The sequence below is a fragment of the Gymnoscopelus microlampas genome, assembly GCF_963454915.1.
Source record: "Gymnoscopelus microlampas genome assembly, chromosome: 21".
NCBI lineage: Eukaryota > Metazoa > Chordata > Actinopteri > Myctophiformes > Myctophidae > Gymnoscopelus > Gymnoscopelus microlampas.
The window spans coordinates 18,406,820-18,432,082 of NC_139958.1; the positions used below are offsets into that span (position 1 = coordinate 18,406,820).

Here is a 25,263-nt window from a genome sequence, read left to right on the forward strand (position 1 = left end):
CATCCATCCGACACCTACAGCTCTCCTCCACCTGCAAGCGGGTCTGGCTCTGGCGGACTGGAGGATCAACCCCGAACGCGCCTCGATACGTCGGCACAATTACACCCCCCGATTCATCCAGAGAGCTCTGCCTCGTTGTCCCCCCCTCTCTCCCTCTCCTCTGACCGACTTTAACTACTCAGTTCTCGCTGTATTTTATTGATGCTTAAGACCTCGTCGAGCCGAAGGATCTCTTTCTTCCGAGGAGCATGAGAAGAAGGATTGCCAACTCATCCGCAATCCAACATCAGCAGCACCGACCGAGCCACCAGCATTATGAGCAGTGGATACATCATATGCTCCAACAGAACTTGTCGACCAGAAAACTAACAGATCTTTGGAGGACCGCAGATACAACAGAGAGGAGAGAGTCAGTTTTAGGTAAGCACCGGAGCAGTGGCGTATTGCTCATCTTCTCTTAAACGTGTAGGCTAGCATTATTTTTCCAACAGATCTGATTCTTTATTCTGTATGATCACTGACCACGAGTTATAGTGCATGAGAGGTTGGGTTGTAATTGTGGTAGAGGTACAATTATGGCGATGTTGTGTGGTCAGCATGTTATTGCGGTGGACAGCTAAGGTGTCCTTTTTCAGAATGGAGGCGATTTTCCTATATACCCATCATTGTGAAGTTACCTTTTTAAATAACGGCGTCATGTGCATATAAAGTCATTTCAAGCACCGCCTGGAGTACTGCATATCAGAGCATTCCTTTGGGTATAAATAAAACATTATAAGGCCTTATCCTGCATGGTCTTGTCTTATAAGAGGCTTATCATCAGCATAATATGCAAACGAGTTGTTCTCATATATGCAGTCGGCTGCATTCTCTTCGCACATGTTATATTAGGATATACAGCATCTACATCCAAAAGCTCGCTGCAGAAGTGCGGAATTAACCACTTAAGCCCCAGCATTGGTATTGTGGGGAAAGCTTTCGCAGAAAATAGCAGATCGACCAGCTCACAAGGAGTCCCGCTGCAACGCCGTGTGAGCTTGTAGATCTGCTATTTTCAGTGAAAGCTTTCCCCACAATAACAGAAAAGAGACTAGCATAGAGCCCGAGGGACCATTATGGAGTTTAAGTGGTTAAAGGAGCAATAGCCTACAGATGGAGAGATATAATTAAGGCTCAGTTGTCAGCACATTATCCGTTCAAACTTATAGGCTATTAAAGCCTACCTTCACTTCAAAGAATGTCTTTATGAGTCAGTCCAGGGCAATGAGTGTGATTGGCTATATGCAATCAACATTTATTTATTTCATTTATGATCATACCCTTGGTTAAATCGTCTGTTTATAATTTCTCAATTCACGTGTGAATGGACTAATCTATCATCTGTTAATCAATCAAGTGATTAGTCCCCCCCCATAGGAAATGTCTTGTGACCTAAAATGAGTTGAAATCATCCTTCCTCTGATGATTGTTGTACATTTTCAAATAGCATTTTCAGTGTCTGATAGGCTAATATAGGATAAGTTCGGCCAGTTTGAATGTAAGACGTGTGTGTTTGTCGTTTGTGTGTGTGCGCACGCCAGTAAGTGCGCGCCTCTTTATATGTCTATCTGTCTGTGTGCTCGCATGAACCCCTGCGTGGTTTTGTTTTGCGCGTGTGCGTGCGTCTATGCGTGTGTCACCACCAGTGAGGCAAAGTTGCCGCTCCCTCTCCAATCATCTGAAGTTGATTTCGATGTTCTTCCCGCGACCAACTGTGGGGGGAGCTCATGGTCTTTTACAATGGGTGTCATCCCTTTGCTAAAGGCAGGATAATTAAGTATTGTGCTGTGCTGATATAAAGTGTACATTAAACTAGTCTAGAGATGCAGCTCCTTTTTTTGGTGTTGTCCTACTCAAGTTTTATTGTGTAAATTCTCCTTCTTCTACTTCTTCTTGCTGAAAACCTATAGGCTATTATTGCTTATAGTGCAATACATCCATTTAATGTGCTTATTTTCATATTCCAAATATTGAGATGTGTTAGGGATGAATATCAGTTATATATATATATTTTTTTAGAAACAGCTTTAAATCTCTTATTGATATTTTAATATATATATATATATATATATATATATATATATATATATATATATATATATATATATATATATATATATATATATATATATATATATATATGTGTGTGTGTGTGTGTGTGTGTGTGTGTGTGTGTGTGTGTGTGTGTGTGTGTGTGTGTGTGTATGTGTGTATATATTATTATTAGTATTATTATTTGTAATATCTAGCCCACTAACGCAATTTTAAAACAGGTGATAAACTATTCCATCCACCATGGCTTGCCAACTGAGACAGCGCACTTGTCAACACACGAGGCTATTGGCTGCTCACTATAGCGGTTCGCTTGCGCGCGCCTCATGAGCCTCAAGGCCTCGCTGTCGCCGTGTCTGTCTTGCTGTCAAGTGATGAGAAAACTCACAGCGATGGGGACGGGATTTGCAAAATCTTCTAGTGCAAAACACAAATATGCGTCAGGGAAATAAGGAGCCTTATGCAACAGAGATGTTGAGAATGTGACAATGCGACATCTAGCGGCTGAATGTTGCCAATTGCAGCTTTAAGCTCCTAAAACAAAGTTGTGATCGGTGGTTAAGTCATATGAATTGGATCTTTTCCACAATTCAAAGCAGCCCACTATATGGTTGTGATGTTACTTTATGTTTCCTATTCTTGGGGGTGTGAATGCGTGTGAGCGTATCCACAAGTCCTGCTCACTGTGGTCTTGCCTATACCAGAGGAAGACAGCAGTGGTGGACAAAGTACCCAACCCCACAATACTTGAGTCAAAGTATATATCTCTTGGTCAAATATACCTCAATCAAGTGAAAGTTGCTCTGTCAAATGTGTACTTCAGTTAAAGTATTGGAGTACTTGCTGTTAAAAATATAGTTTTTGAAAGCACATGCTTTAAAAAAATACTCAACATTCATAAATGCTATCCCTTTAGACACTCAATTAGACAATCAATTTAAAAGTATGTTTTAATTTTCTTTATTCAGGGAGAAGTACATAGTTATAGAAAATTATGTTTAAGAACCTGAATATTGAGCCAGTCCTGTGAATACATACTCACTTTGATTCCAGACCAACAATGGTGACAGATAAGACAGTTATTTCCCTTCAGTATTGGACAATTGAACTTCTTTATTTGTTTTATTTTGTAAGCATATTGAGTTCACGCCTGTCATATGAAATATGCTACATAAATACATTTGACTTGTCTTACAACAGATGAAAGTCAATACTTTTTTTGTGAAAACTTGACAGGCCCCAAAAGAACCAAGATCAAGATTTTGACATTTGGTATTTATATATTTTTTCCACTGGTGAGTGTCGATTAATTTAAATTCAGACTTATTTTGATCAAGGCGTCATCTATGGTGAAATATCATGTGCCTATATGCACTGTATTAACGCAGATCTTAAGAAGTATGTTTATACTCTTTCAGTTGCCATAGGTGAGAGGCCATAGCGATTTGACACTTTGACATTTCATATAATTTCCATTCAATTATGCATTGTTTAATTACCAACCTTCAACCTGGTGTCCATATTTTGGCCAGTTATGACAGTTATTTCACTTCAGAGTTGGACAATGTTACATGTTGCCAGCATGTAACCACTTAAACCCTCTATTTCTTGGTAAAACGGATGTGAGTTACAACGGTAAATCTTTCCGTTTACACCAAATCTCCCAAAATCCCAAAATAGTGGTTAAGTGGTTAAGAGCAAATGATAAAAACATGTCTGTCAGATTTCATTTTCTAATAGGACACATCATTGAACAACAGCAAGAGAGGAGCAACAACAAAGACCTCCCATGTACATTTACATCACAGTATGGCTTAACGTGAGACGAATGGCAAGTTGAAAAGTTGTCAGTCGATATCCCTCACATTTGAACCATTAACATTGCCCGTGTCAAATACTAATTTTAAGTGCTTTTCCGGTAGACAGCACACATTTGCCAAGCATGACATTAACACTCATTCACACCATGCCAATACATCATATGATGTTGTTCTTCTCTTGCCATGTGCAGAAAACTGCACAAATAAACAATGCTTCAAAATAGCTTGTTCAATCTGGTGGCCTTTTCAGTGGTAACATGCTGGCAACATGTAATCGTGTTCTGTTCCTTTCTTTTTCTTTTTTTGAAAGCAAAACATTCCCCATCACATTATGCCAAAAATGAAAATGTCAGCAGTGGCCCAAGGCCACATGTGTGTCACGGCTTGGGTGACCCATTGTTGATGAAGCTTTCAAAGACCAAGGGAGCATGCAGCAACAGTGCATTTTCAGAGACCTAGGCAATGAAATTCCATGATGGATTGATTGTAACTCCCACGTTGCTGTTAGTCTCAAAGGTGGGTAGCCTACACACAACACAAACAAATAATGAGAAGTAATGAATCATGGAACCCATGTACTCACCCTTTTGCATACATACATGGGAGCTAGGCTTGTTGTGTATGGACAAGAATATAAACTACAACATCGATTTGTGCCGGACCGAGAACAAAACTGCTCTCTCACTGGCAAGACCCCCCCCCCCCCCCCCTCCTTATTGGCATAGTTTGTAAGTCGGTGCCGGCTGCAGCTGTAGTGGCCGGAAGGCTGTCTCCCAGGAGTTAGGAAAAAAAAAACAGTTTTTATTGGAGAAAAACAACAGTGTCACATAATGACATGTGACAAAAGCTCTCACGAAATACATGTGAACTTTGTTTGGAATGGCAGCTGAATCGTTTGACCTCCACTTGACTGTCTGACCCACTGTGCTGCTACCATCAGTCCCATAAGACAACATGGGTCTATGTCCGTATGATGTTCATACTGAGATTGATCAGGTGGCCCATGACTTTCCATTGCATTCTTGGAAGTGGTTGCACACTAGACATTTTGATAATTTTTTGACCAAGTGACGACATATCGAAAGGTCCAGTGAAAACCATGTTGTAGTTTTTTCATGAAGACTTCACTGGAAATCTTAATGTTTTGCTTTAGTGGTAATCGTTCTGTTCCAACAAAATGTACCCTAAAACAAAATGTCATTATGATTAATTCAACTGCTAAGGAAAATAGTGGGTATAGCAGCAGTTTGAAATTAAGTAAACACAAATTACTTGTACTATTCTTTTATCTATAATGATCACACTTAACAGGAAATAATAAATACAATATACTGCCTTCAGATGAAGGTTAGAGAGAGACTGGGTTAACTAAACCGCAAGATGTATAGATACTGTAGATCTAAAATTGAACGATTGTGAACATAGCAGATATACAAGTTGAGTGGTTAGTTGTGAGCTTGCAGATCAGCTATTTTAGCTATTCTTGTATGCCACCATTGTACAAGTACAAGTGTAATACATGCAGGGTTAAAGTGGTTAATTAGACTAGTCGATTATAAAAAAGAAATTCAATTAAATTTGTTGATATAGGCAAAAACCTGCTTCTCGGTTATTCGTTAGCCTTCATAAGCAAGATTAAGTCGGTTATTGGTTCTAAATATCGGTTCAGTGCCAGTGGGCATGAACATTGCTGATGTACATCAGCAATGCTCTCTCTCTCTCTCTCTCTCTCTCTCTCTCTCTCTCTCTCTCTCTCTCTCTCACCATCTCTCTCTCACCATTCTCAGCAGGGGTTCTCTCAACTCATAATTATGAGAAGTTCCAGGCCCCTCTTTCTTAATCAATCAAGGAATAAATTATGACATGCGTGCAGAATTCATAAAGAAACCACAATCTATTATTTATCAGCCAAATATATATGCACCATGGAACCCAAGAGACCTTGAGGCGTTGTTAAAGACCATTGGTGAATTTGAATTATTTGAAATACCAATACCAATGCTATTTTATCTTGCAAAATAATTAAACTAGCACCATATGCAATGCAATGAGCTTAGAGGCAGGTTTAGAAAATAACTTTGCCAAACTGATGACATGAACACAGAAATAAGTGGTTAAAAGAGTGCTAAAGATAGACATAATTTTTTATACAATCCAATTAAAAAATCTGGATGTTGAAGGCTTATTATTTCAAGCAATTCATTATATCTGAACACCACAATGTACCCATCCCCTACTGGGCATAGGTTTTAAATTTGACATTTTGATGTTCCAGCACCCAGCACCCAGACGCCAAAGTTAATTTGTTTGGAATAATAATGTACTCTCTAAGTCTAATTGATATTATATCCAGGTTGAATACATTTGGGTTCCTATCGTTCTGCTGATAGTGCTTCCCTACTCTTCTTCTTCTTCTTCTTCTTCTTCTTCTTCTTCTTCTTCTTCTTCTTCTTCTTCTTCTTCTTCTTCTTCTTCTTCTTTGTAGTAGTAGTAGTAGTAAAAAGAAACCTTCAAATACTTTTTTAAGAGAGAGAGAAGACATTAGTCAGGATAGTAAGCACTGAAAATAGCCAAAAATAGCAGACCCCTACAGTACAATCGCACAGCACGTCTCATCCTGAGTATAAATCAGGCTTTAGGTTCTTGTGATTCACAAGGCACAGTTGGTCAATGCACTCACTGGCAGCATCATCAGGGACCGCAGATTAAGGCCAAATACTTAACACTTTGGCTTGCATTTTGGACAGGTAAATTGGTTAGAAAATCTATACATAGATTCTGCATGTTTACAAATGCTAATCTATCTCTTCCAATGGACAACATGGACCAATCTGCATATGGCAGTGGGAGTTCAGGGGTACAATACATAACATCCTGTCACATATAGCCTGAGGGACAATGATTGGTTAAAGATTCATGCAAGTCTGTCTGATCATTTTAACGTTGCCTTTACACTTGTTGCTATGGTAACCTCTAACCTTGCTGCTGTCTTATGCAAGTTTCCTTCTAGGTGGCCACCTTTTATGTTCAGCATCATGTAATTGGTGTCTTAAAGTGAAGGATTTACTGACTTATTTTTTTGCAATTCACATTCAGGTTTTAGAATTGCCTCCTCTTTAAAAATAATAAATCCATAACCCTTGGCAGTACTATTGTTCTGAATGAATAGTATTGAATATAAACTACATTTACCCCTGGAGGTAGAATACAATTAAAAGGCACTTGTTGTGGTTCTGTGACTTATCCATTCTCGCTTAGCTGCATGTGTCAAATGTTTTTTATTTTATTGTTGCATAGTGTAGGCCTAAACAAGATTATATTATCATTTCAACTTGCTTGATTCAACTTGTTCTTTGTTTTCTTTTTTACTTTCTTGAAAATCTGTTTGTGCAGTGTGCTCTGTCTGTCTGTCTGTCTGTCTGTCTGTCTGACTGTCTGTCTGTCTGTCTGTCTGTCTGTCTGTCTGTCTGTCTGTCTGTCTGTCTGTCTGTCTGTCTATAGATAGTGAATCAGGCACATTGCAAATTATTGAGCAAACACTTATGTTTGCAATCTAGTTTCCATGTTCATCAAAACAATGTACTGTCAGCAGGGCATTAGCTTTCATGTCTCAATAGCGACATAATGTGTTGCTAATATGTTGTCTTCATGCAGTTGAAATGTGACCTTGAATGATAATTATATACATTAATTACCCGTGCCTCTTCATTCCAGCCCTTCATGTGAGCCACTGAAGCTCTCAATTCTTCATGTCAGTGAATTGTAATGGAGTATGTGCATATAGATATTGACCAATCTGATGTCATAACGTGCTCTAGAACCATTCCATAAAGCTTCACATGACATCAAATCGATAGCAATGCATAGAGACTCTGAAAGTAAATTTGGCAGCTTCATATTTTAATCCTGAGGTATCTTACAACACACAACCTATATGTGAATATTTGAACCTAAGGCCCAATGTTTTGATGTGAGGAGATCATAAAATACCCTATGTATTCTGTTTATTTCTCCGCAAAATTTCAAATGCGCCGTTTTGCGCCATTCCATAAACCCTATGACTTGAAATTATGCGTTCGTCGTTCATCGTTTTAGGTTCAAAATAGGCTAAGTTTCCCTTCACGCCAGTTTAGTTTTGCCACATTTATTATCCTTGGCATTTATGGTGAACATTTCTGATGTTCCCAAGCGATCTTTCATACCAGCTAATTAATCTTACTGTACCATGCATATTGTACTGAATGAAATAGCACTGACATTCTGAATGTCACATGAGATACAGTATCTTTTGAAACCTAGCAAATTATCCATGCCTGTGGTATTTGCACTTCTACTCACACATATCCTCGCTGTCAGTAGAAAACTTGTATGTCCAAAACTGTTATTTTTCAGGAAAGGGAAAAAAGAACCCGTTTCAATCGATCCAATGTACTAGTTCAATCGATCCAATGTACTAGCCCACAGATAGACTTAACCACTTTTAACTTGGTTTCCTATTTTGGGCAAGTCGTTATAGGTTTGCATGCATGACACTGTCATACAACATAATATAAAATAGAGCATTCATTTATGAGAAAACATAAGATGAAATATCATATGGAGATACAAGGTTTCTTCCACGACAATATTGTCCTTTGTGCCCCTAAATAAGAAAACCTCTGATGCTTTTGCCAGTTGGACCAAATTAAGCAGAATATTTCATATTATTATAATACTGTATGGTAAGGCATGTGTGTTGATACAGACCCCAGGGCTGCAACAGAATCTCATCACCCCCTGGTTGCTTGCATGTTGGCTTGACTAAACACCCGAGTTCAGGCCCATGACAGGATGGAGAGAAACAACGTGGTTGCTTCAGGGCTCCATCACTGCTCTCTACTGCGGCTCCCACCAAGGCTGCTGGGATTATTAATAAACAATGGCATCCTGGCAGGGGGAGGAGACCCTGCCAGCTGGCTGCTCTTCACTGCTGGTGCCAAGCCTTTCCCCCCTTGTATGCCACATGTGTAGTATATAGAGGGGAGTGAAGCTGAAGAATACGAGTTGCTGGAGAGGTGGTCTGCCAGCCTCTGAAAAATGAATAGACAGCTCAGATATTTCATCTGTGCCTCTGCCTTGCTTGGAGTCAGTCCCATTTCTTTTTTAAATGATGCTGTTTAACCCCCCCCCCCCCCCCACTTCCATGGTGTGTTTATGTGTGGGGTTTGTAGTCCATCAGGGGAAAACACTTGCCTTTATGTTTCCTTCAAATGAGCAGATCTGGAAGTGTTTTATAACAATTTCATATTCCGACAATGTCACATGAAAGTATTTGCCAATATTCTTCTTTGCTTAAATGATAATTATATAAGCAAATGTTTAATAATATATGTTCCTGCTTTCAACTAGGGATGTGCAAAACTAGCCAAGTTGCTAAATATTTACACGATAGGAAAAACACGTCAAAACGCTATGGCGTCGTGGGGGAGGGGGTGTTAAAAAAACAAAAACAAATCACACAAGTGGAACTAAATTCATTTGCTGTATTCACCATATAGCAGGTCAGTTATTGCAGTTACAGTTTTTTTTATTTCATCATTGCTCTGGATTATAGAGCATCTGCTAAATATGCCTCAATTCTAAAATTGTATCCTGGTTCGACATAAGCCATCCTTCACAATAGAGGTCGCAGACATTAAAATATTTGAACCTCCATGATCAATAGCTCATGAGAGAAACTTTAAAACGCAAGCAATGCCTCTTTCCTATTGTAAGAGTGAAGTTATTTCCTACTGTAAGAGTGAAGTTATTGAATGTCTTTGTAATATCTCTGAAGCACCTTCTATAGTCCCTGTGCACTCCATCAGCCAGCTGTACATACAGTACAGACCAATGTTGAAATGAAATGAAACTTAGGTTGTAGGTCAGAAAGAGAAATTGCGTTTTAACAATGGTTCGCACATGAGCTTTACGTCACAGAGGTTTACATCTGTGAATATATTTCCAATTTGACCAAACTACTGTGGTGATCATTTTGACAGTTAACCTGGTCATGCTTTCATGATGACTTTTGTCAAACTTTTTCAAGGAGAAAGTTATATACAAGTACTACAAACAAAGATATACAACGAAGGGTACATTTATTACCAGAATCAAATTTAAAGTTAGAGCAGCTGAATATGTAAACAATATAGGGAAAGCATAAAACGTCGTGGCATTCCCCACAATCTCTACTGTCCTGACTTTTCCTGCTCACCCAGAAAATCCTTCCATCTTTTCTCACTCTAATCCTGATCCTCTTCTACCACTCAGCCACTTCAACCACTCTCCACTTATCACCACGTTCGCTATCACTCCCTCAGCTACACCTTGTGACGAACACAGCATAGCAAATTACCTCTTGAGTCGTGCCACTTTCATCACAGTGCCTTCTTTTGAATTTTCTTGTCACAAATTCTAATGCAGGGTGTTCTTTAGCAGCTGGAACCTCCCAGCTGTCGTAGTTTTGGATATCTCTTGATCTGGTGCCATTGGGGGCGCCGGTCTCAGTGGCCTGTGTTGCACCAATAGTCGGACTTCAAAGAGGAGACTGTTGGGGGTTGAAAAAAAAGCTCAAAGTCCGTTAGTTGGTCCTGAATCCCCTAAACTTAACTGCAATATCAGCAGTGGAGAAAAAAAGTGGCTAGTGTAGTCAACTTTTCTCCCGACTTTGCTTGCTCGGCCCCTCACATTGACATTGGGGCCAGGTGTATAGGGAGGACATGGAGGGAGAAGAGGCAGTGTGCTCGATTTAACAGTAATTATAGAGTGCTATTTCCTCTGTCTCCCATCTCTGTCTACCTTGGGAAGCAGTAGCCATTCTTTAATCTTGACACCTGGTGATCGTGTAACGCGACAAAGTGCCTATTAGAGATGGAGGGAAATTGCAGGGGGCCTCTCCCCTGATCCTCTTTTGGGGGAGTTGGGGTGACAGAGAGGGGAAGCACGGGGGAGGTTGAGTGAGGAGACAGGGAGGAGAGATGAGAGATGGCGGAGGCAGACGGGTACTGAGGAGAATTATGGAACTGCTTTTCAAAACTCTTGAGAGGATTCATAAAGCGGCGGCTTTAAAAATATGATCACCTGAAAATACACCAGTAGGCTTCTTCCGCTCACATAAAAAAGGAAGGGAAAGACCCGCCTGGGGAGAAATGCGAAGTGGTTTCCTTTTCTAGGAGTACAGTGAGATAACTGCATTTTTATGACAATTGACCTAGTGGAATAAGACTGAGCAGTTATGTATACTGTATATTACCCCCCCCTGACTGAAATTATACTGTCTATCCTGGCTTGATTGTTTATCAGATATCAAATAACTGATGAAGATGCACACTCAGCTAAATTAGTTGTTTGATATCTATTTAAAGCTGAGTTCAGGGATATGTTAACCTGGCTGACACGACTCTGGACCGCATCCAGAGTCTAGGATGGCTCCTTTGATCTTATCAGCATATGTAGAAGTGTCAGTGCCGGCGGGGTCCTATGCTGGTTAGATAAAAACCTCTTGAGTCTGATGAATCACAATCTGTGTCTATTGACTCATGAAACCATAGTGTCACACGTCATTATGCCTCTGGGTACCGAAATTATTCTTTTTTCGATGCTGCTTCGATACCATCTAGTACCGAAAAATGCCTTGTATTTCAGTGACACATTTGTATACCTACTACAGCCTAATTTATACTCTGTCACATTCCAAAAATGAATAATCTACAAGCTAGCAACATGTTGCGCATTTTTAGCATGCAAATCTGTTCTTTTTGGCACAATGCGTGCAGGAAAATACTACATCACACCCAGAGACGGAGCTCACGTGTGACTGACTGTGTGTTGTGTGTTGAGAGACTTGACTATTAGTGTGCGTCGCATAGTTGTAAACATTTCTACAAAAATGTACAGTATGGCTTCATTTGATCAGGCTTGAGGCCAATAGCATGCAGTAATATACATTCAAAAATCCATTGCTAACAAGACTGGAAACGCAATGAATTTTAACACTTGAACTTACATTGTATAGCAGAATGAGCTTGAGTACGTTTGCCAGGTGCGTCCAATGTGATTGTAAATGGAGGATGCATATTCAAATATGAGAACCAATCAGAACCAGACCTAGTTGTACAACCCCCTGGTGCTGTAGCCTTGTTCCCAGCCTCACTCACAGAATGTAAACAGATTTGTAAAGCGTCAACGTAATTCCCTTGGGCGGTACTTCCGCCAAATCTTGGTATTTCCGTTTAGACACTCAACCGCCTAGGTCTTGCCCAGCGTGCTGGTGCTGTATACTATGTGGTTGATGTTAAGCAGATTAATATTCACACTCATAGCAGCTTAAAACAGACTTTACAGAATGCTGTAAAACCACCTTACCGTCATTCCCTTTTTTATAAATGTCAGTATAAATGTCAGTACATGTAGGGCCAATGAACTGCTTGTCAAAGTGATACATTCTTTTCTCAAAGTAAGACATCGCATTGACTATAAACTAAACTAAATCCAAATGTATACTCACCCATCATTGGATGACACACTAGTTCCGCCTTTAGTTGATGCTATGGAGGAATTGGATACACACATTGATTGAGTCTGCCCTGACAAGCATATTTTGTTTACCCCAGCAAATGCAACTGATTGAGTTGTGCCTAACCTGGCAACCCACTCCATCAACAGTTCTCTCCAGTCAAGTGTCCCTATAATTTGGGAGTCTCATGAAATCACCAAGTCATGATGGTGTGCATACATTATTCAAATCAGTGTTATCTGTTGTTTCCCAGATTGGCTTATATGTATGCTTATTTTACACACAACAGACAAATCCCTTCCATCATTAATTTGTGATGCTTCTCTTGGAAAAGGGGGGGAAATCCGCTATTTCTGCAATATGAATAAAGATGCACACATGCACCCACGGTGGGCCTATTTGTTACGCTGAAATACCCTTTTCACACGCAAATCCTGCAGAAACCTCATCAGACGTGCCTGAGCCAGACAGGGAAAAGACTCATGTTTCATTTGCGTCAGACTGTTGGCAATGCTCTGACTGGGAGAAGACACAGGGGGTGCACTGCAAACACAGACACATCTCATATATGATTTAATGGGATTCGGTTTACTGTGATCTGTTTCTTACGGCACATTTTGTTCAGTATAATTCCCAGTAAGTGCATGAAGGCCGATCCCAGTGCTGGAATACTGAAGAATACTGATCTGAATGACAGATCATTATATAATGTTGCAATATTCATTTTAAACTGCTCTAGGGTGGACAGGTCTATGCTACTGTGGCCCACATACAGACCTGGAATGATTTGAAAAGACTATGAAAATGTAGTCATTGCTTCTGTTGAGGCCAGTGGCGTTGTTAGGCGGGGGCTTCGGTGGCTATATATTTTTTTAAAACGTTGTTTTAAAAAAAAATTATATATCTATAACCCTAACCTAACCCTACCCCTAACCCTAAAACCGAAATAAAGTAACAAAAAACGGGGGGAAAAGTACCCGAATCCGACGAAATCCGCGAAAAAAATCGCGCGTGCAAGTGTTGCATGTGGCCGTTGCCTGGTGGGCTAAGCCCCCAACCTAGTAGAGACCTAGCGAAGCCTCTGGTTGAGGCAAATTCCAAACATGCCATTGAACCTTTTTAACTGAAATGATTATCTATCAATGTTATTTAGTTGACACTGTGCATTATCAAAGATTGAAAGAATCAACCACTTTAAACTTTTTTTCCCAGGCGTAAATATGTGGGTGAAATGCTTTGTTGAACAATCTCCATCATTGCAGTTTTAAGAAAGGTGGAAAGAGATAAAGAAAGAAAGAGGTCAGATATCAATATGGGCAGTGTTAAATATATACATATGATATATACGTTACATACTGTAAAATGTGCATTTTAAAACACATTGCGAGATTATAGATCTGCTATTATCACGATCGTTGTACAAGTATGAAGGGCTTCAGTGGTTAATAATATTAATATCATTAACATTAATATTGATATTGATATTTACACATATTATGCTTAAATGTTTCTAGCACCATGTGACTATGAATGAGTGAGTCTTTTCATTCCATATAGTGCTTGTACAGTATGTTGTGATACGCAGTCCATGGAGGCTGCACACAAGCCACTGTCCATTGATCCTGTAGAGCTGCTCACTCACCCATACCACTTACATGTGCAGTGTGTGTGTGTGTGTGTGTGTGTGTGTGTGTGTGTGTGTGTGTGTGTGTGTGTGTGTGTGTGTGTGTGTGTGTGTCAGTGCTGTATGACAAGGCAGCGTTGATTCAATCCTGAGAGACAAGGGCACCTGGGGACAAAGCATGCTGAGACACAACAAGTAGACATGCAGGCACGCACGGACACGCGCGCGCACACGCACGCACACGCACACACACACAGACACAATCCCCAAAGACCTGTGCTGTCTCGCTGATGGAGGTGGTGCTGTTAGTTTTAATGATCGAGGGGCCAGCGTAGGTGAACCAGCCTGAGCCGTACCCTCGCAGGCTTTTTGCAAATTCAGCACATCTACAATGTAGGGCAAAGCAGAGGCCATGGTGTGTACAAGTCACAGTGGTGAGCAGAAAAAGTGCAATAGAAGTCATATTGTGCTGTGTGTCTTGGCTCAGTAAAAGCAGGTTGGATACTTTCAAGGTACATTTGCTCTTAGATGTGGTCACGACTGTGGCAATGATGGGATGTGATGTTGCAATATTTTCCCTTCATAATTTTCAGTTCAAGTTCCACAAAACGCTACACTTGGCTTGTCTTGCTTTACTGGCTTACAATACTAGGTTGGCACTGGCACAATTTGAGGGGAAATCAGCATTTTGTAGGCAACATTACAACATTTCCCTGTTCCGCTGTGGCTTAAAGAGCAAGTTTGGAAAATGTGGTCTGTGAATTATTGAAGAACTGAAGACGTCTCCTTTCAGGCTGACATTAAACAAGGAATTGCTTAGCGTTCATGTCCATACTGAGCCTTGGCGTGCAGAAGTTTGAACATGGCCTATTCTTTGTTTACTTTCTTGTAGTGGAAGAAAGAAACACAGTAGTTGGGCTTGATGAATCAACCCGTTAGCCTTGTGATACAGAAAGGCTTCTCACGGGAGAAAGATGAGTGGCAGAGGTGGGATTTCAAAGGCAGGAGGTCAAGTGCACTCTATTTTCAAGCTTAACATAGGGAAAGGACGCAAGTCGGCTGTTATAACCCGTATCAAGGGCACATTTTTACCAACGATAACCTCCCAAGAAGTGGAGAAGGAATGTACCAAAGAAAAATAAGCTTCCCTCAGCAGAAATGCACAATCCTTTTAGTCATATCAGGCCTGAAAATGTCTGCTCAAGATGCCTGTGTGTGTGTGTGTGTGTGTGTGTGTGTGTGTGTGTGTGTGTGTGCGTGCGCGCGTGCGTGCGTGCGTGCGTGCGTGCGTGCGTGCGTGCGTGTGTGTGTGTGCGCGCGCGTGTGTGCATGCGTGCGTGCGTGCGTGCGTGCGTGCGTGTGTATGTGTGTATTTATGTGTGCATGAATGCTAATGCCTGTGTGTGTATGTGCATGTGTTGGCTATATTATTAGAGTATCAAAGCAGCACCCGTTTCTCCACTTCTCTGCACTAAGCCACAGCCACAGATGCAGAAAAGCGTTGCTGACGTGCTATGTACCCTGTCTTCAAACATTGAATGAATCATTGAACATCCCTAAACATTATTTGGCAGTCATGATTAGATGCTAGCTAGCTGGCAATTCAATAACGATTGCACAAAGCCAATTCCAAACCGCAGTGCTGATCATACCGTCCGCACCTAATAATTATGCAAACAGCGACTCTATTTTTTAGCAATTATTGTATTCAGGCCATAGAGCTCCTTCCCTTCATGGCTAACATCAATAGAGGGCTTGACTTCATCATTACATGATTCATATCTTTTTGCCCCCCCCCATATACATTGGCAGCTCTTGGGTCTGCTGCTAGAAAGTGCCAAACCATCAACATAGTTCTCATTCAAATTATAATTATTTTCAGCCCAATTTGAGTCAGGTATAATTATCATTGTCGAGGGAGCCCTTGGCACCAGGGTAATCATGGCACTCAAATGCATCCATGCTATCAGAAAGAGCCTGGGTCCAGTTCATCTGGAGGCTAGAGGAAAATAAAACCAAATCTCCACCAGGAGGCGTGTCCTAATAATAATAGCTATATGTATGCAATGACATTTATACCTACAGCCGTGAAAGAGTAGCGCGACATGTGATTAGTTGTTCATCGTTTCTATTGTTATACCCACATGAACCTTAGCGTCCCTATTCTGGGGCAAACATTTGGCAAGTATAGCTGATACAAGCTCACAATGTGTCGCATTGCGTCGTATTGTGAGCTTGTAGATCAGCTATTATCGCAAATAGATTTGGCATAGAGGAAAATACTAGCAGATCAAATTAATTATGCTTGTCCCGTGGCCCGGCACCGGTCCGGGGACCGGGGTTTGGGAACCTCTGCTTTATAACGTTCATAATTATTACGGCCCATGCTATTTGTCCCTCTACATCAAATCTTTTCACCGAATGTTCCCCCCAGAATTGGATGCTAAGGGTCAAGTGGGTCTTAGCCAGCAAAATGAATTGCAATTGATGTGCAATACTTGCATACTTATTATTGATTGTGAAATAGAGATGCACAAATTCTGCCTTTGGAACTAAGCAAAACAACTCCATAATACTGATATCCTAATATCATAATTCTGTGAGGCGATGCAAGCTCCTCGTACTGAGCTGTTTAGCTTCGCAACGCTTCATCTGCAAGGAATTGAGATGGTAGCACAAGGCGTTTTTTCACCATCTGCTCCGTGTCGTCTCAGCAGATTTCTCTGATTTATGGGACCCTCCGACACTGTGCTCTCTCCCTCTGCTTTCCCTCCATTTCACAAATTTATGACACTGAATTATAAGAACAATGGGAGCATTGACCATCGCCTTAACACCTCATACCTCCTCTTCTTGGAGAGCGTGGTGGTCAGATATAGCAGCTCAGGGACCCTGAAAAGCACAGCTTGTGACAAAATGTGAAAAGGGAAGTAAACATTAACAAGTTTAACCCTGGCACCATTTTCGCCCTCTTAAAAAAAAGATTTACAAAGTGCTTGCTGCAGATCTATGAAAAGTGCTTTATAAATTAACATCATGACACGTTGTGAGCTTGTAGATTGGCTATTTTTCTATTACAATGTACAATGAAGTATATAGGGCTTAAGTAGTTGGGACCTTGTATACAGTATCTGCTATTTCCGATTCGTGTCACTGTCATATGATGGAGTATAAATTAACCATAACCCAAACCATTCTTTGAATTGATATATAAAATAAAATGAAAATAAAATACACTTTTCTAGTTTTTGTCTGAGATAATAATGATTGTGTCTAAAATCATACATTTGAGAACCCAGTATCGTGAATCGTATCGAATCATGGGTTGAGTGTATCGTTTACATCACTACTCAGAGCCTTACCAGGGAAGCCTGCAGAAGCAGAGCTTGTGTCAAGGAAGGAAATGGAAAATAAACATTAAACTGGGGAGAAAATTAGGTCAGTAAATTCACGGATGGCATTGCATCAGGGTGTGGGGAGCAAGTCAGGGGGGTGGTGGTGGGGAAACGAAAATAACCCACTGCAGTGGGACAGAACCTTACTCCGCATAACGCCAGTGGTCCAGTCCCTGGAGAGGGAAGCAGCTGTTCTGTATTTCTGTCATGAGTACCGGGAAAACAAGTGCTGACTGCAAAAAAATGGAAAGTTCCGGTAAAAAGGTTAGTGAGACTGCATGAACACGTGTGAATGTGCTGGCGAAACAGTTTCTTAATCTGCCTCTTTTTGTTGGGTTAGTCTGTAATATAGGCTACAGTATGGAAATCTGTTATTTAGGACGTGTCCAAATATAATTGTCACCGGTGAGGGGGTTTTAGTAAGAGTGATAAGCTTCATGTTTCATTTAGAGCATTGATTCTCAAATATTTTTATGTCAAAGATCCCCAAATTCATGTTTGGCCGCAAATAAGATGTGTGTTAAAAATTATTTATTTTCTTTTTTTTAATATAGTTTCTCAAGATTAGTCAAAATTTCTCAAAAAAAGCTGATCTACAAGCTCACAAAACATTGCATCGTGATGAGTTGTGAGCTTGTTGCATATCACCAAGCATATCACTCTTACTAAACCCCTCGCCATCGACAATTATATTTGGACACAAGCTAATAACAAATGTCCATACTAGCCTATTTATTACAGACTAACCCTTCAAAAAGAGCCAGCACATTCACACGTGTTCATGCTTTTCTCAAGATTAGTCAAAATGTTTCAAACATTTTTGCCGATATACAGTGCAAGCTCACAACACCTCGCATTGTGACGCGTTGCGAGGTTGTAGATCGGCTGTTTTTGAATAGCTGAAGCATGACATAGGGTTAAAGTGGTAAAACTGATTTTGAAGCTATAATTATAGTTGTGCTCCCCCTGGAAGAACCTCAAGGACCCCTGGGGGTCCCCGTGCCTGACTTTGAGAACCAGTGATTTAGAGAGCCTATCCTGGTGATCAATCATCCAGGATGAGAAGAGTCGCTGGTCTCTTCCCCCCACAACTGTCCTGTATCTTAGTCACTTAAACCCTATAGATAGACACATTAAAAATCAAGGTTAAAGATTAAAAGTTTCTTTATTGTTACATCTTGTGTACAAGTACATACGAATAAATGCATTTTCTTCTGGTTTCTCAGACATTATGCAGCAACAATAGTAATAATAATAGTAAACATACATGTATATTATACAACAGGGAGAAAATTAGAACAAACAAAAAATAAAACAAATAGGGATGTTGAAAGTGGTTAGATCCTCCATCTCTCCCCCTGGTGAGGTGGGGGGATAAACACCTTCACATAATTCACGTGAAATGAAACGTAGCGATGCAGTTCAACTGAAGAGTCACCGTTGCCTCGCAACAACATTTAGTCACCCCCTCCAACCTCCTCCTACGGTACTGATGACGGTGAGAATGCCATTTTCCCAGACACAAGCAATTATGATCTGTCCTAGTAAAGGGGGGAACGGGGGATGTTGGAGGGAGGCGGGGTCCAGAGTTTAATTCTGCAGGTAATTGCAGTAATTATCAGCTGTGCCTGAGTTTCACTGCAGGTTCATTAAAGGCTTAAGGCATAATATGCCGTTGTGCGTAGGATGTGGTATTAAATGCACAGTGTGCACTTCTGAAAATAAAGATAAAAATAAACTAGCAGATGCACAGATGCATGGCCTACATACTTACAAACATGCATACTGCAAAGTGCAAAGGACAGGGCCTTGTAGGCATTAATATTAGCTTTACAGTACCTTGTGGACATTCATACGACCCGCCGTATTGTACGTACAGTAGAAGATGAATATACATGCTGTACTTTCAGACACCTATTTTTTCCTGTTCATCATGCACCTGGACAGTTTCAGGCAATAAACAACAGCTGCCCTGTACAGTCCAAGCATCGTCCAAGCATTCGGGAATTGACAAATACCGGTGCTACCAGAGCAACCACTTAGTTACCAGCCATCTAGAACAGGGTATGTGTACGGTGTAGGCCTATGTACAGTATACGGATGTACGCATGTACTGTATGTATGTATGTAGGTACGGATGTGCATAGTATGTATGTATATGTATGTATGTATATGTAGGCCTATATGCGTATGTGTGTGTGTGTGTGTGTGTGTGTGTGTGTGTGTGTGTGTGTGTGTGTGTGTGTGTGTGTGTGTGTGTGTGTGTGTGTGTGTGTGTGTGTGTGTGTGTGTGTGTGTGTGCGTGCGTGCGTGTGTGTGTGATTTGCTCACGGTAGCATCTTAGCTTATCATGGGTGATTTGTGTTTAGCCCAATGGGATGAAGGAAACCAATTCAACACTAAGACTGAATAAATGTTTTCAATTGACCTTTGAAGATGTGGGCTAAAGCATACATTAGCATCTTAGCACATCATTAGAGATGCATAGGCATTGTTCAAGAAATATTGTTCTGAATCCCAGAAAAGAGGACATTCAGTCCAGCCTCTTGGAGATACAGTACTTGGAGATAGGTTACTAAAAGATACTAAATGTCAATTGCTACTTAATCCACCCACGCCATCGACGCGTTAGACGCGTTGATAGCGTTTTCATTGTTTAATCTGTGATCGCGCTGTTCTGTTTATTTTTCACCATCAGATACTGTTTTTGTTTTTTTCACACTCACCCGGATCCGGATTCATGACGCAGATTCCGTTTCCGGTTTCCGGTTTCCGGTTCTCTTTTTTAGGCATTTTAGGCGAGAATAGGGAAAAACATGTTTTTTCACACGGTATAAAAAACGAACGGAGAGCTCTAGTTCTTTTCTTTTGTCTGGATGACGAACAGTCATCGTCGTCGTGTATCACATCGTACTGAAGGCCGATCGCCGATCTGCGAAAACGTCACATCCGGATATGACGTATGGACTGTTTGAGCCTGTTTGGGGGTGGTCGAGCGAGTGAGCGAGAAATCAAGGTGTGGATCTGCTGCTCTCTGCTGGTCGATCTGTGGTGTGTGTTTAAAACCGCAGCCAGACAAACTTAAATGAATTTAAATAACAAAATAACAACAACAAAAAAACACGAAAATCGCTGGCACTGGGGAGTACTTTATGAAAATACTCTGGCAGTCAAAGAGTTCTTAGCCTTAATTAATCTATAGATAAATAGATGATAATAATGATAATAATAATAATAATAATAAATAATAATATCCTCAAAAACTTTAACAAAAGGAAAAAGGCAGCATATTGGCATTTGTATTCAATGTGAGAGCATCTTTTGATCTGAGTGAAGGAGCCACAGCAACTCTGTTACATCAATACAAAGTGGTAGATGACCTCAGCATAAACGCCAGTGCAGCACCTTCTACAACGCGTGGGTTTGGAAATACGCGCGGTGCTCCGACCTGCCTGCATTTCTGAATGACCAGAGAGCACCTGGAGTGTGCTCCCTCAGAGTGCATTGCAGAACGAAGCCGTGAACGTGTATTATAAATACTTTACATATGCTTAACGCTAAGCAAAGGCCTGGACATTTTAAGAAACGTCCAACCCCCCCCCCCCCCAATTTTAGGACTCAAAAGGAGGACATGTGTGGGTAAAAGACGACATTTGGTCACGCTATGCCAATCACAGCTGATCTCACTCATGCTGCTGCTAAGCTCATATTAGCAGCTCACTAGCACACCTTTGGAGCTTTATTCACAAACTGCACACCTACTGTAGAAGCCTAACTTGTTTTCCTATAGCTACAGACTGCACAGGGAAGGCACGCTGTTGGTAGACGCTGTCTTGTTAATCCATTATTAACAGATTAGGTTGTTTGAGCTTTGAGCCTACCCTTTCCTAATGGTGTAAACAGCTTTCTTTTTTCTATTCAAAAATAGCAAAAACAAATAGCCCTATCTACTAGCTCTGAGCTTGAATAGGGTTTGATTTGCTGATATCCTCTGATATCACCCTTCTGGTCATTCATTTTTTATCACCGGAGGGGATATGTTTTATCCCTGCTTCTGGTAAAATAGAACTAAATTATTTCATTTCCATTTGGGAAGTGTAGTCTGATTTGTTTGATATTTATGTTTGATAATATTACAATTGAACTTTTTTTAAAATTGATGTTTACCACATTAACCCAGGTGTCTCTGTTTTCGGCAAATTTAAAACATGTGTCAAAATGTTTATTTTTCGCAAATATAGCAAAAATAGCCCATCTACAAGCTCGGAGCTCGTTTGCTATTTTCAATATTTTGTTTTACAAAGAAGTATCTATAGCGATTAAGAAACTTTGTAACTGACCATATATGGACTCGGGATTTCACACATGTGTCCTAGCAACAGTAGACTGTTGAAAACATTTATACAGTAGACCTTTTGTACAGTATCTACGCGGCAGAAGGCACCATCATGATAACATCACTTGACATTTACATGCATGAGCAGGGAGGAACTGCAGTGTGAACAGTGTCATTTACATCCTCTCCGAGGCTCCTGTTCAGGCTTTGATTCATGTCACAAAGTCCTCTGGGTGCACTTTGAGTGTGACCAGCTCGGGGAATATATGTGGCTCTGGCACTTTTGCCTTTCATCTTACATTGTTTCATTGGGGCATTATACAGCAAGGAATAGCAGCATATAAAACCTATTACGGCTGGACCTCTTTGCCCTACTTTGATTTTCCATCTCCTGGCTTTGGAAAGCAAAAGCAATAGACAACAAACATCAAAAATAAAAATGGTTCCCTGAGTTGAATTGAGGGAAAACAGAGTGTGGTTTCTCATCAATACATTCACAAAGTAATTAGAGAAAGCACTTGAAAGCCAATTTGCTAGCTGACAAATGATCAATCTTCATCTGTAATGCACACAGCAGCGGTGGGAGGTAGGGTGACGTAACCTAGCCTGCATGTGCTACTGTAGCTAGCCTCTCACACTTGGTGACAGCATGGGCTAAGGAAGAAGTGTTCACTACATTTTCTAGGAATAAGTATTCAAGTTTAAGTTAACCCATTTAAACCGGGAACGCATCTGTGTAACCACTTAAACCATTATTTTATACTTTGGCTATTCAAAAATAGCAGATATACAAGTTCTTGAGCTTGTAGATCTGCTATTTTTTAATGTATATATTTTCAAAGCTAACATTTTTAACTCAAATCTTTGCTTCTGGGGGTCCCAGTCCCAGTAACAAAATCTTTTCAGATGGGGGTTGGTGGCCAAATACATATAATTTGGATACTGTCGTTTCTGCTACATGGCACCTACGAACATTTTCCTTCTGGGATCAGTAAAGGTTTATCTCTCGCTTTATCTCTCAAATGTTGAGCAATCACTTTTCTTTTACATCTCACTTTCAGAGGTATGTGCTCGTTTGACTTCATTGGAAAACACAGGTAATAAATAAATAAATCAAAATGAATTGATCTGGGAGTGACAGTTCACAAATACTGTGGAATAATTTACTCAGTGCTCTCAAGCATGATGCAAATTAAAATGTGAGCTGCATGGATTGATTGCTTTAATAGGAACTAATGAAAAATCAGTCTGAAAATAAAGAAAGAAAGGAATTCACTGCACTTCCATTCACGTGGATGGGCAACCGTGAATGATCTGTTACAGTATGTCTTGATTAATTCATTTCCGTTTGAAGGAAAGCTACCTCCCTTCATTTTATCGTAGGATATGTACGTTTACACATCAATTCCCCAGCATACTGTATCTCGTGCTTAATTTAATTGTCTGTTAGGATAGCCGATGCGCCTAATGTATCTGGATCATACCACTGCTACACCTTTAGCAGCCAAGCTGTTGGTCTCACGCTCTATCTGAAATCTTATTAATTACTTGGCTTTTAGACAGAGATCGTCCCTCTTTAGAGGCACTGTGTAACATGACCCAGCATTGCTGTTATTCAACTGGTCCACTATCAGATGAGCCCCCTCCTCGCATGACATCCCCAGCATTTCTCCTCATCCTCATCATCTCTCGCCCTCCTCGTCTTGCATTGATTTCACCCCCCACACCCCCCCCCCCCCATCCAGAATAGATTTGAACACAATAATTCAGCGGCCAGGTAAATTGGAACAATAACTCAGACCATTAGTGAATTAGTTTGTTCTTTAAAATCAGCCATTGATCCCCAAGCTGAGCTGATTGGTTGTCGACCGACCGGGGCATTTAATTATCGAACAGAGCATTGCTTGCTGAGCCATGTCTTCTGAAGGTCAGGGTGCCACTGCAGTCCTAAATAAAGCAACAAAAGGAGTGAAGCAAAAAGACGGGGGAGAAAGAATCCAGTACAAATGAAGTTAGCCGCGGCTGACCCTCCCATTCCTCTGTTACTTTCCAGCAATTGCAAGTGGCAGGCCATTACCACGCCTGTCCAGACGTGGCCGAGAGCTGGGTTATAATAATTCTCATAATTCTGCCGAGACTGGAGTGGCATTTTTAGATGCCCCTGTCCACTCCCTCGCCTCTTTCTGTCATTCCCTTGCAGTCATTTGCTCTCAAATAACCCTTCAGTCACTTCCGTTTATATTAACCACTTTCAACCTGGTGTCCCTACATCTCGAGTATGTCATTATCGGCGAAAATCGTGAAAATATCATACCTACAAGTTCACAACGTGTCGCAACGTGAGCTTGTAGATCAGCTTTTAGATAGATTTTCGAAATAAGGCTTTAGTACATGAGCTAAGGTAAAATAACCCAGGGAAGTCATAGATGTTCATGAGCTGTATAGCCCAATGTCAAAGGGTTTTGCATTACTGTATGATTAATGTCTAATATTTGGAATTTATATAGTCTGATAACAAGTAACAAGGACTCCATCTGGAAAGATGGTAGTAGACAGCACATGCTGTATATTGTACTCAAGCCAACGTACACAACCACTGGATAAGCTGGATATAGTGCAAATATATATCTATACACAGTCCCTGGAGCCTACCTGTCTATCTCCTTGCAGAAGGCTTGATTCTCCTCTGATCTCCTGCCTCTCTGGGACTCGGAATACAAATAAGTGGAACAAACCTCCTCATTCTTGTGAATTTTATAGAACAAAGAGGTATACTTAGGCCCCCACGCTGGGGAGAGGGCATCGATTGGCAAAAGCTAGCGACGGGACCAGCATGGCGATTGAGTCCCTCTGAATGAGCCAGAACGGAGGAGGAGCCACGCCATGAATAAGGCTGTTCAAAAGGGGAACGGAGGCAAAAAAGCCTCCCTTGTTCTCTCTTGTTATTTGCTGAGGCAGACATCCTCTTCTATTTACCCAGCTTATTCAGGAACACACGTGATCCGAGTCTCTCCGCGTGTCTCCATCTCTCGCTCCCCTGTCCTTGTCTCAGTCATTCACTCAGCTTCAGTAAACACATCAATATTCAGAATAAATACACACTGCAGATACCTCCAGGCGTTTTTTTCCGGGGGGGGGGGGGGGAACACATGATTTGTGATCGGGCACGGCACAGCAAGATATATGCTATGTTGTCTCAAGGTTGATGTCTTCAAATCACAAAACTTCACCTCAACTCTTCATTCTGAACTCATTAGACAACACCTGACCATAACAGTCTGACTACCCATACAAGGTACACATCTTCTTTAATAATCATCTTGCAGCTGAATGAATGTAGAGCGGCTTGGGTAGAGTGGGGAACCTTTGGGATTTTAATGATACCGGTTCCTTAACGATTCCCTCTTAACGATCTGACTCCGACCGTGTTATTGATTCATACAGTATATATATATATATAT

At 40.8% G+C, this 25,263-nt stretch overlaps 1 protein-coding gene across 1 annotated transcript in view; it reads left to right on the forward strand.

Annotated features, from left to right (window-relative positions):
- Nucleotides 1-288: 288 nt before the first annotated feature.
- Nucleotides 289-25,263, forward strand: part of brinp1 (bone morphogenetic protein/retinoic acid inducible neural-specific 1) — a 142,741-nt gene continuing 117,766 nt past the window's right edge. Inside the window, exon 1 of the mRNA XM_084047805.1 lies at nucleotides 289-420. The gene's annotated coding sequence lies outside the window, so the exon portion shown is untranslated. The remainder of the gene's footprint in view (nucleotides 421-25,263) is intronic.